Source organism: Sciurus vulgaris, assembly GCF_902686455.1.
Source record: "Sciurus vulgaris genome assembly, chromosome: 6".
NCBI lineage: Eukaryota > Metazoa > Chordata > Mammalia > Rodentia > Sciuridae > Sciurus > Sciurus vulgaris.
The window spans coordinates 94,001,087-94,015,016 of NC_136466.1; positions in this window are offsets into that span (position 1 = coordinate 94,001,087).

A 13,930-nucleotide genomic window follows, 5' to 3' on the forward strand; every position below is an offset into this window, starting at 1 on the left:
AGGCAGAAGGATCCCTGGGAACCTATGAGGGATTGCACTCCCACGGGATATCCCATCTCATAGGAAGCACAACACAGAAGAGCAAATGAAGAACAGTATGAGAAGTCTACAGAAAAATTGAAAGAAAGGAAAGAAATTTTACATTTAAGTAACTTTTTGGCACATTTTCTGCTCTTTGAACAAGATGTTCCATATTTTCACTTTTCACTCTGCCACACAAATATATCTTTGTTCTTGTTAATGATTACTAACTCAGTCTAATAAAGAAGTTGATCATTTTCAGAACACTCCTTGGGGGCTGGCAGTGTAGCTCAATGGTAGAGCATCTGCCTAGCCTGTGTGAGTACCAACATGCTAGGCAGGTTTTATCCCAGCACCAAAAATGAAATAATATTCCTTGGGCCTGTAATTTATGCTAAGAATTTGGTAAAAGGGACACCAGAGCAAATGTGTTTATGTAGACACCTTGATTTTAGTTTGCAAAACTAGTTAAAAACTTTAAAAACTGCTGAAAAATTTATGAGAGTGCTTGACTAATCCCTTCCCCATCCTCACTCTTAAGGAGGAAATAGTTCTATTTCTAGAAACACTTAGAGCAAGAGTCCTCTTCCTAAGAACTTAGATTTGGTTTCTTCAGCCAATGTCAGACACACAGAAGCGACCTCCTGGTTTGGTTGGCTTAGCACCATCTCTTTCCTTTGTTTCCAGAAAGATTATAATTTCAAATGCTTTCAATAGTGTCTCAGGAATGTAATAAGGAAAGAAGAATCACAAATGTAAATACATAGTGACAAGTGATTCTGAGGTGAAAGACGGTCTTGAAGGCTCTGCAGAGAATCTTCCCCGGTGAGAACACTGGCCATATAATGAAATATTCAAACCAGTAAAATTCTGCGGTCTTATTGATGGCCAAGGGGTCAGATTTCTTCTAAATTTAGGGTAATCCTAGTAAATATCTTGATTTCATATTTAAAACAAAGGGCACAAATAGTTTTTTATGATATGTCAAAATATATAAACATGATAATGACCTTCATTTAATAGATTCACCTAATAGCTCCAACTTGAGTCTTTCAGGTGAGTTTTTCATTTTTACATTGCAACTTAATACCAATGGCTTCAGTGAATTGAGATTCTCTTGAACTAAAATTAAAGCCAAAATTATGACACATTTTAGGAGTTAATTAGCAAAAACAAATCCAAATGGGACTAAATGATAATCAAATGAGTAGATTTATAAAAAAAATATTTTTTGTTATTTTTCATCTTGGTAACACTATGGTGTTCTATTCCTGGGTGGGCAGACACAGACCAACAGCCAAATTCAGCTTACCCTTGTTTATACATAGTTCACCGGCTAAGAATCAGTTTTATATATTTAAAGGGTTGACAAAAGACTATTTTTTGACATGGAAAATATTCAAATTTCAGTTTTATTGGAACACAGACACCCTTCTTTGTTTATGGATAGTCTTTGGCTGCTTTTGCCCTACAACAGCAGAGTTGAGTATCTGTGACAGCAACCCAGCAGAATTGAGTAGATGTGACAGAGACTGTAGGACCCACAGTGACTAAAATATTTACTATCTGATCCTCTGCAGGAAAAGTTTGCCAACTCCTGCGCTGACCCTCCTGTGAAGTGAAAATACTAAAGAAAATGAATGTTTGCATAGTAATCTGAGTCCAGGAGACTTAAGCAAAAGAACAACGTTTTCATTCTCTTTGGTAATTTAATTTTAATTAAATTGTAATAAACTTTTCCAAAATAGTTATAGCACCAGTAGAAAAGCAGTAGTGAACGTGAGAAAAGTTTTTGTAGCTCACAAGAGAAATGGAGTCACAACTGTCCAAGGATTTCGTGCCTAGCTTTCATCTAGACATGCCATGGTTCCAATGATGAAAGCATATTGTAAGAGAGGAAAGAGTTGGCAAAAATCTGACTTTGGATCAGCTGCATGAATTTGCTTCAATATCTCAGTGGGTCCTGTATCAGCAGATCTTTGGTGAAAACACAGATTAGCTAGATGTGTCCTTGGTAAAGATCTGCTTTCTATTCTCCAAGTTAATTGATTTCACATAATTTAGCAGGTTAATCACTGCCCCCCTACACCTTCAGATTCAAAGCTACCATCCATTTTAAAATAAGTACCAACCCATCATGGGAATGTAAAATATTTATTTTCATGCAAATGTGGGCATATATCTGGAAACTTCTGGTTCCAACCTAATGGATCAGGCTTTGAAAAAATAACTTTCTCAATGTATTAAAGAATTTATTTTTCCTTTTCTTTTTTTTTTTTTTTGCTCTAGTTACTATTACAGTGATTGTTTTACATCATTATACTTTAAATACATATTGATGTCTTTACACATGTGTACTTTAAAACAAGCAACTCTAAATAGAATAAAAAGATACATTTTCATTTATATTTCTGTTTGGTGAGAGAAAGATGATAATTTGAATCCATATAGTAAAAGCCTTAAATGAACATTTTATTTATATTTATTGAACTTATTTGTCTTTAAAATTAATTACTTTCTTGGCAGAAGTTAATATCTCATGCTTGTAATTAAGAAAAGAAAGACTTTCACTAGTACTATAAAGTCATAGCATTGTTTTTTAATTGTGGTTTACAGATTTACTAGATTATTGGTGAGTGAAATGCCAATGTAAATTTAGAGTGCCATTTTAAAAAATCTTTGCATTTGGAAACAAATAGATCTTTAAAATCTGTTATATAACCAGTTTTGAAAAAGACAGGGACAAAAGACTGAAGAAAGGATGTTAGTTAGCTAATAACCTACTGAAATGTTTAAAATCTAAGCCAAGTGCTTAGATCACAGGAAAATGATTCCCAGGTCAACAGATCTCAAGCTGTCCAAACACCTACTAGGATAATTTTTCCCACCAGTATGCAAACAGGAAGTTAATTTTAAAAAGAAGAAAGATTAAGTGACAAATTTCTATTGTGTATAACAGAACTCATATAAAGCAGTTTGAGGCCTGCTGAATTCCCATTTCACATATACATTTAGAATGGATATAGTTTACAAAGATAAATTTACCAGATAGTCCAGCAAATCAAAAAACAAAAAACAAAAACATAGCATGTTTCATCTTTTTTCAAAAAGGTACAGGATGTGTATCTCATTCCTATGGTTATCATTAGAAATGTTGAACTTTTAACTGAAAAGGTAGTTCAAGTTTGGCCAAATTATTTTTAATGTATATGTGTATTCCATCTATTGTCATGTTCAGCAAATTAGAACAAATAAAAAAAATTGCTTTAAAAAGTCATTTTCTTTTTTCCTGACTGCTATAAATTTCTATTAGAAAGCAAAACAGGAATTACACTACTGCTGAGTTGGAACACCTATGTCTCTCCCTGATATAACTCTGTGGCCACCAAGCAAACACCTACTCATTGCATATGTTAGCCTTGCACTGAGGCCCAGTTTTTCTAAATACACTGAAGGGGTGGTGGTGGCATTTTCCACTTTCCTCATCGTGGGTCATTCTTCAATGCCTTTTACTATAGTGTTCATGGAGTCCTGCCCTCCTTCCCAGTCTTCATGCAAAAGGAAAAATAATGCTATTCATAGTCACCTTCGAGAGTACAAAAACAATGATCCACATAAGAGGATAGAGCATTGTTCTCTCCCCATCTCAGCCACATTTTGTCACCTCTCAAAAAAGTTTATATTTAGTAGAGTTTCCCAAAACCTTTCACTAACATAGTTCTCCCGCATGAAAGAACTAACAACTAGTCCTCCTCCCCACGCTTGAACCCCTGCCTGCAATCTAGAAAGTGCAAGAAGTTTATCTGCAGTCCTCTCATAAGATTTTTGTTTTAAAAGGAATTAGGAAGTTTTATTACTACAAAATAAGCATATTGATCACATTTTTATTTTCTGTTCAGCTATTTATGTGAGAAATATAGAACCAGACAAAGATGATTAGGAGAAAAAAAAATAATGCACTTTTCAAGTGAAAACATAGCTTAAAATGAAATTAAAGCACTAAATTTTTAACTGGAAATACAGCATTGAATAACTTTCAAATTCAGTGACAATTCAAGCAGTAACATCCTAAATTGAATTTGAACTAATGACCTAAAGACTATGTGAGTCACTAATTGTAGCCCTTAGACTCTTAAGTCCACTAAACCTAAATAGTGTCAATTTGTGTGATCTTTAGGACAAGAAACATTTCGATAAGGTAATAAACTTACCACTTTAAATTGATACAATCCATTGATTGTATTGACTTCCCAATACATCAAATACATTGTAGCTCAGCATGTGTATGTGTGTGTGAAAGATTGTGTGTGAATACCCATACCCAGATACACATATATAAATAATAACTTCACAATTTTTATAAACATTATTAATTTAAGACTTTTTGCAAATAATGTAAATATCTTTCATCATTGTCATCTTTTCTAATAACACTTTCAATAGATTGGTTTAGTTGGAACCATAAGGTGATATTTATAAAGGGTTGATTTTCTGTAAATATTGGATTTTAGAACTGAATGTGAATAAAATTTGTTGATACCCAAAGATTATACATTTAGTTGGCATGTTTTCAGTATGTGGTTTGAGATATTAGAAAATCTGGCTTTTTAATAATGGCTAGATAGAGCAAATCAATTGATTTAAGTTACTTTATAATAACATCTCAGTTTCAAGGTAGGAGAACTTTTGAAAGTATATTTCATTTCTAAGATCAAACAGTGTTTAGTTTAAAATATTATTTTAAATTAAAAATCCCAAAGTGCACACATATATATACATATATATGTATATATATATCAAGATTTTAACAAAAATCAATTCCAAATAAAATTATTTTAATATTTCTCACATTTTTTCTGTAATTAATTTGTTGAAATAAACCTTGACCCCAAATAATTTTATTTTTAATAATTTTGTTTAAAGTAAATTAAACTTATTGCAAAAGGATAATTTGCAAACATATGTATGAACAGTTTTGAGAACTGGATCAAAACTGATGTTATTAAACTAGAAAATATTTGACTATATATGAAAGTCTAGAAAATTGTCAACAAAGGGCTAGAAAAAGTGGACATTCTTAAGCAAATAAACATCTTACTCTTAAAGTCATTTCCAAATGATTTAAAAATGTTGTTAATAACAAGTAAAATTGATCTTAGTGATGGAGAGCTCAGTTGAGGAAAACATGCCTTATACAATTGTTCATACCTAAAAGTCTAGCTAATGACTTTAAAAGTGGAAAAATGTTCAAATAAGGAATAATAATCCAAACAAAGTGTGAAAAGGGAAACTGACAAAAATGATTCATAGATTCAGTTTCAGAGAAAGGATCAGCTGAGTTCACTATTACAAGAGGGTAGCCTGCAGAAAGGGGATAGTAAAGGGGAATCTTCTCTGAATTGCATTAGATTTGTTACTATGAATATGTATTTTTATAGTTAATAAAAATCACACACTGTGAATGATAATAACTAACCAACATTCATACTCTAAAGGATGATAGAGAGAAATATATATAAAAGGGAAGTCCACTACACATGCACCTGGTTCAGGATGTTTCAGGAGCTTAGTTTGACCCCACGAAGACATTGTGTTAGTTATCTAGATTATCATAACACAATACTATATACTATTAGCTTAAATGACAGAAATTCATTTCTCACACTTCTGTAGTGTGGGAAGTCCAAAATATCAAGGTATTAGCCAAATTGGTTCCTGGAAAGGGATCACTGTCTTGTGTGTTCATATGGTCTTTTCTCGGCATGTGCACGGAGAAGGAGAGGGAGGGGATGAAGGAGATGAGAGAGAGAAATAGCATGCAGGCACCAGAACACTATCTTCTTAAGAGGTCACTGATCCTATTGAATTAGGACCCCTCCCTTTTGACTTCACTTAACTCTGACTATTTCCTAAAAGCCCCATATCCAGATGTAATCACACTAAAGGATAAGATCTAAACATATGAATTTCGGAAGGGCACAATTAGTCCACAGCATACGTGGATGAAGATTCTCATCACAAAAACAATACACAGTCTGGGAGTCTCTAGCTTTATCTTTGTCCTTCCTGCCAGAGGCTCCACACAGGCTTCAGCCCCCCTGGGCTGAGAAAATTCACCGCAGGGCATTGCTACTTCTGTTGCTCAATGCTAAGTAAGGTTGCTGGGGATAAATTGAGTTGTACTTGGTACAGTTGGCATAAAGCTCTGCTCAGGTATAAATATTTAAAGATCTTAAACCAGCAAGCAAGATTTGAGTTATAGAAAAACACTTTGATTCGCGAATTAAAATATTAAGAACAAAAAAATAAAAATCCCAAACAACTAAATAAAACCTGCAAGAGTATCTAGGAAGCAGTAAACAACAACAATGAAGTGGAACCAGTCTAAAGAGAGCACATGATCAAGCCTCTAGAATCAAAATTGCATAATTACATGGATCTTCTTTTGAGTTTACCTGCTCTCTTCTCTTTTGCCATTTCTAATCTGCTATTAAAGTAATAAGGTCAGTTTTTTTTTTCTCCTTCAGTTTTCACATTTTTTTATTTGTTCTAATTTTCAAATCTGAATTTTTAAAATAGTTTTCATTTCTCAGCTGAAGTTCCTTTTCTGTTCATTACTTAATAGAATATTTTTCTTTAAATATAGATTATTATATTTTATTTATTATGTAGTATTACATGTTATCATATATTATAATATGTATTAGTTGCTTTAAAGTCATTAAACTATCTTAGGGTCAGTTTTTTTTTTTTTTAAACTTATGACTGTATTTTTCCATTTAACATATATGTAATATGTTTTGACTATATGTTGAATATTTCAGATTCTATGTTGACTAATTCCTCCAAAAATTGTTGTTTTGTTGTCTTTTTTTCTGTTGACATCTTGAACAGAGATCCTAATTAGTGGAGATATAGAAAGACTAATATTTTTCCTTGTTCCTCTCTTGGTAGAATTCTACTTCCAACTTCTGTCTCCCTGGGTGATTTTGGATATACATATATATCCTCTTATTATATGCTATTGTTAGTATTTTACCTGTCGTTTTGTTATCACAAATGAATTTATTGTCTAAATTAACTTTGGGCAGTACTTTTTGTTTGGTCACAGACAAAGGATATTGTAAAAAATGGACTGGAAAAACATCTATGTTCACATTTTGAAGTCACTTATATGGTTAAATAATTATATCTTCTGTGAAGAGTTGCTACATTTTGCATGTCATTTTAGAGCTGTTTTTAGTTCTTAATTTTTCTTATATTTTTATGTACATATATATGTGTATATATACATATATATACATATGTTTATTTATTTTTTTTAATTGAGTCCAGGGGCACCTAAGCACTAAGCCATATCCCCAGCCTGTTTTATTTTTAGATACAGGGCTTACTAAGTTGTTGATGCTGGCTTTGAACTTGCAATTCTCCTGTCTCAGCAGCCCAAGACACTGGTTGTTATAAAATAATCATTGTAATAATAATTTTATTGTGTATTCTTTTTTTTTTTTTTTTCAGTATTGGGGATTGAACCAAGGACTTTATGCTTGTGAGGCAGGCACTCTACCAATTGAGCAATATTTCCAGCCCTATTATATATTCTTATACACGCACAAGAATTCGTTTAAGATACATAACTGGATTTGGTATTGCACTTTATAAGAAATCAACATAATACCAAAGTTATCTCCAAAGTGGTTGTAAAAATTTACTTTTCTACCAGTAGACTATAAGCCTATGTTTTTATCTATATGCCCACTCATATTCATTATGATAAATCTTTCAATTAAGAGAAATGTTATAGGTGAGAAAAACTTCATTTGAGTTTTAATTTGAATTTTCCTAATGTAGAGTGAAATTGAGACTCTTTGTTTTCCATTCTTTGTTTCAAATTTTTACACAATTTTCTATTTAGAGTTTGGAATATAGGTAAAGCATCCATAATCTGAAAATCTGAAATCTAAAATGCTCAGAAATCTGAAACTTTGATTGTTAATACAATGCTCAAAACTTTTTGGATTTTGGAGCAAAAATACTCCACAATCCATGTTTCATATTTCATATTTTGGATCAGGGATGCTCAACTTGTAAATTCTGGCAAATATTCCAAATTCCTATAAAATTTCAAAATCTGAAACACTTTTTTTTCTGCTCCAAAACATTTTGGAGAAGGAATACCTAACCTGTAGTTTTTATATTAACTTTTAGTTAATTATAATTGCATTAAATTTAAAAATTACTTTTTTTGGAAATGATATCTTATTGAGTCTTCCATTATATGATTGTGTTGTATGTATAATTTGGGATAATGTCTTATGTCACTCTGTTTATTTTGTAATTTTCTCCACAAAGATTCAAATGTTTTTATTAGATTCAATTCTAATGTTGTATGGTTTCTATTAGTATATCAACAGGCTCTTTTCTCTATAACATACTCTAATTGATTTTAATCAGTGTATAAAGTACTGGTGACTGTTGAATTTTCATTTTTCAATTTAGATATACCCAGGATGCTATTTTATAAGATATAATATTTTGCTGATAAGACTGGTTTGGGGATCTGGGTGCAGTGGCCCACGACTGTAATCCCAGTGGCTCAGGAGGCTGAGACACAGGAGGATTGTGAGTTCAAAGCCAGCCTCAGCAATGGCCAGGTGCTAAGCAACTCAGTGAGACTCTGTCTCTAAATAAAATACAAAATAGGGCTGGGGATGTGGCTCAATGGTTGAGTGCCCCTGAGTTCAATCCCCAGTATCCCTTACCCTCCCTCCCCCACAAATAAAGACTGGCTTGGATCTCCTTTGATATTATACTAGCTGTCATTCTGGAGATTTTCATTCCTATTCTCATATGTAACTTATTTCTTGCAAGAGGGAGCACATAACTTTACAAACTGCACAGAAGTCTGGGGTGTGTGTCCTTCTTGTATAGCCAGAACCATCAAGCAGGCATGGTGAGTATGTAGGCAGTCTCTCCTGTCATCGTTCTTAGATCAAAAGTAGGCATATCTCTTTCCCTTTGTAAATAATATAGTCACCTAAAATAAACAGTCTGCCATGTCACCTACTTACTGTATTCAGTTGAAAGTAAAAAAAAAAAAAAAAATTCATTTTGTGAAAAAGCATTATTCACACATACAGAAGAAGGAGGAGGAGGAGGAGGAGGGAGGAGGGGAAAGGCAGGAAGGATAGGCAGGAAGGAGGAAGGCAGGTAGGAAGGAAGAAGGAAGAAAAGAAAGAAAGAAAGAAAGAAAGGAAAAGGAAGAGAGGAGAGTAGGAGCGAGATAGAGGAGAGAGAAGAAAGAAAGAAAGAAAGAAAGAGACAGAAACAAAAAAACAAATAGAATAAGGGTGCATATCGGCATATTGAATACAAAGTGATAGAACAGAGACATGATGTCTATACTAGTTGCTTCTAGACATGAGAGGAAGAAGAAAAATGATTGTCACCAAGGGTCAATATTTTTAAGGCTCCAATTTTGTTCTTTGTGGAGAATTTATATCTTCTTCATCCACCATTTTCTGTAGTTCTAATATCTGTCATTTTGAAGGCTTCCTTGTCTTCATCACAGATGGATCCTGGGAACTTGAATTCTTTGCATTTTATGCAGAATTCAAAGCCTTCCTGTTCTTATGGAAGTTTGAGGGCATAATTGTTGTTTTAAGCCTCAAATGGTCAACTTGACTTTTTTAAAAGTCAGTTTATTTCTGTGGCAGAATATTCCTTTAATATTTTAGTAGGGATTCCATCACCTTACTTTTAATAAGGTATCAATTGTGTTAACCACATCCATTTTCCTTCCCTATCCTCCCTGTCTGCCTTCTTGTCTGCCTCCTCTCTAATTAGAGGTAATGATGGCTACTCTGAAACTACCTGGAACAATAGTAGGAAGTCTTAATCCTTGAACTGATTTGTGTACGTGGTCCCTTTATTTCACTGAGAAAATCTACTGGGCATTACAGTCTTAATCTGATGTTCCTTTGTTACTTTATCTGTGATACTTTGAATTTATCACTTGCCATTTGTATTCCAGAAGCAGTTAGCCTGTTAAGGCCCATAAGGCCAAAGACTTGTCTCTGTTTCCTTTCAAATCTACTAGAAATTCAGATAATTATTCATCACAGAGCTTAACTTGCTCTTGCGTCTTGCCAATTTCAGGCAAAAATAGTCAACATATACTGTTTTCCAATCTCCTCCCCTAAAGCTACAATTTCCAAAGAAATGTGGTCTTCCTCCCAATTTTACCTTAAGTAATCTAGCTCAAAACAAAGATACTGGAACAATGCATTAACAGTAGATAATTAGGGTAAAGAGTTGAGGTGGGTAGGTAAGAGTAGAATCTTGGAAAGAAGACCAGGAGCAATTGTAATAATTCAGGAAAAATATGATAATGGTGGGGATGGTCCATCATCAAAATACATGATTTATTTATCTATAATAGAGTCCATGTTATTTGATAATAGATGTAAATGTGAAATAGAGAAAGGCATGAAAGATTTATAGTCAGAAAACTGGAAGTATGATTTTGTTATTTCAGATGGAAAAGATGGTGGAAAGATTAGATTTTGGGGTAGGTAAATGTTAAGAACTCATTTGGGGACATTTAGGATTATATACCTCTTAGATAGCAAAGTAGAGATTGAATGGAAAATTAGATATATAACTCTGGAATTCAGTGAAGAATTTCAGGTAGTAAACATCAATAAAAGAATCACTGGCATTATATGGAATTTCAGATCATGAGCTTATTACCTATAGTGTGAATCTGGATAAAGGGGAAAAATGTAAACATATGTATTACTATCATATAGGATTGCTTCTACCATGAACTTCTTTATTGTTCAGAAAGAATTGATTCCTCATTTTAAAAACCATGGTTTGATATTTTCATTGAAATAAATTTCAATTCATAGGTTAACTTAGGGAGAACTCAGTTTTTTAAGGTACATCTTTCTAAGAACTTGGTATGCATTTGCATTTCTTCTCTTTGTCTCAGGGTAGTTCTAGTAGCTTAAAGCATTTTTCATATAGATCTTAAATATTTTAATTGGATTCCTTCATAAGAATTCTCTTCATATTTAAAATGGCATCTTTCATTCCATTTTGTCTTTGAAGTTATTAATTATGTGTAGTGAATGCATTGATTTCTGACTAATAATTTAATATCTAGAAGTTCTAAGTGCTGTGATTTGGTTGTAATAGTTTATCATTTTTATCCTTAGATTTTCCAAATGAATACCCTTTCAATTTTCATAACTTTTTCCTTTGTCCAGTTATACTGCCTAGTTGTTCCAGAAAAGGAAAATGAGAGTAGAAGCAGAAAAAACTTTTATAAAGTTCTTGACTTTATTTCAATAGGGATATTGTTAGTGTTTCTTCATTAATCTTAAGACTGACTTTTGGAATGATGATCTATAAGCAAGTACTCCTCTATTCCTGTTTTTAAGTTAGGTGTTGAAATTATATCAGATGCTTTTTGCATGTTTATGAAGGTAAACATATCTATAATTCAAAACTAAGTGCTTACTCTGTGCCATATTTTGTTCTAATGCTGGTGATACAGCCATTATTAAAAGAGTCCAAGCTGCTGCTCTTATGTACCTAGCGTTTCAGTAGAGGAGACAGATAATGAACAAGCAGTATGAAGATAAATGCTACAGGGTTAGGTAGCAATTAATGTTGGACAAGAAAATACACAGATAAAGGGGCTAGAGAGAGATGTTTAAGTGCTCCTTGAGACTCGGGGAGGAGGTCCATTAAGGCTGTTCTGCAGAAGGGACATAACAACAGGCACCTGATGATCTGATGATGGGCTCGAGTCTTCAAACTGTGTGCGAGTAAGGGATGTCCTGGGCAAGCAAGTGCTTGATGTGCTAATGAACCATCTCAACAGATTTTGAGATTGAACCATTCTTACATTTCTAAGTAAAAATCCACATAATCATGTGTGTGCATTTATTTTCCTGAAAACTGTTTGTTCTTACACTTTTCTAGTGTCATTGGCTTTGTGTAGATATTCTATATTCATCTGGACTCTTTAAACTCATTTTCCTGTAGACTCCTCTAAGACTGTTTTAATAGTCTCCTATCGGCCTCTTGTTTATTTATTTATTTACTTACCTATTTAACTATTTTGTTTCCCATCTTTGATTCGTGTTTTCTTTGTAAAGCACAAACTTTTTTTTTTTTTCTCCATATATACTTAAACCACTTTCTACAGTTTTCTATTGCCTCAGGTAAAATCCAAAGACATTTACAGTGTAAAGTTATCTTTTTTTGACACATGTACCACCCCTCCCTCATTGCAACTTTCCCTCACACACACACAGTATTTTCCAGATACATTGAATTTTTGAAATATAACATACATTGAACTCCACAGACACTGTACTAATTCCTGTAATAAAATAATTCATGAGGCATAGACCTTTTCTTTCAGAAACTAACAGAATAAGGGCACAGATAATATAGTAGATAATTTCTATATTATTTGATCACTATGTGTGTAGAATTGTTCACTACATGGGTCAGTGAATCCTATATTATCAAAAAACAAATTATGCCCAAAGTAGTTTAGTGTTTTATGGATTTTATTTTTTGAACATGATGAAATCATTTTTGTATGCATACTAATGCTCATATAGTTTTAAAAATTCCTGTAACCTAAGAACTACTTTATTCATAAAGAAAATGAAAATTTAATAACATTTTATTTTTTAAAAAATACTCTGAAATGAGGGTCATATATTAGACTTTAATAAACGAAAAGAATTTTTTTCTTGTTTAATTATCTGCACATCTATATTTTCTATGGCTTAGATTCCAGATGTACTTAAGATGGGAAAAATTTAGTAACTAGTCTCTATGATTGTATGCATGAGCTTGAGCCCATCAAGTGAAAGGACACCTCAGGGAAATTAAATAAAGATATAAAGCAAATAAGCAAAAAATTATTAAAAGTTACCAACAGAATGGAACAGTTTAGATAGCCTGCTTAACTTTAGCAGATGTGACCTTGAATTTTTCTGTATCACTGTAGGTTCGACTATCTTACAGTTTCTTTCCAAGGGTTCTATCTGGAGCTGCAGGCATACTGCAGGGTGGTCCATGGTCCCTGAACTATCCATAAAGATTATGTATTTCTGTGCATGTATTAATTTTTAAAAATCAGAATCTCCTAGGAGTAGGAGGCCCTAAAATACTAAAAAGGTTTAAAAAGAATTTAGTGTTCTCTTTTTTCTTCCTATTCCCCCCAGTCTCAGAATTCTGGCTTTTGTATGGGAGGACTGGCAGTGGTAATGGATTGAAGATTTATTCATAAAGAAAAAAAGCCTATATTATAGAATTTTTCCAGTTCATAAAACTAATCCTTGTTTTTCAGAGAAGTTATTGTACTTCATCTTGTTTGATTCTGCTTTAAAGAGCAACATCTCCTTTGTAGCATGGATGTTAGGCAAGGATTCCATCACTAGGGTACAAGTTTTAGCCTTCATTCCATGTCTAGATTCCTTGGTTCTGATGTAAGTGGCCTAATTAATCATCATCTGTTTTGACTTCAGTGACATCACTGACATGACTCAAGTCTTGCTTCATTGTCATGATTTCTTTTCTCCTTAGTCCTTTATTGTCACTTCACCCTGATAATATTGTTACTACAGATTACTCTTGTAGATCCTACTGTTTATTTAAAATTTCTAAATGTATATTTTTTCTAGAATTCTAATGATAATTTATAGATTTAAACTGCATTTCACTGACCACACAATTATTATACATTAGGTACTTCTCAAATGTTGGTGATAAAATTCCAAATAAGTCTTAGTGCCTATCCTTCTGGAATCCATTTCTTTTTTTGAGGTAAAGATAAACAATAGATAAGCATAATGCAGTGTATAGTGGGTAAGTGTGA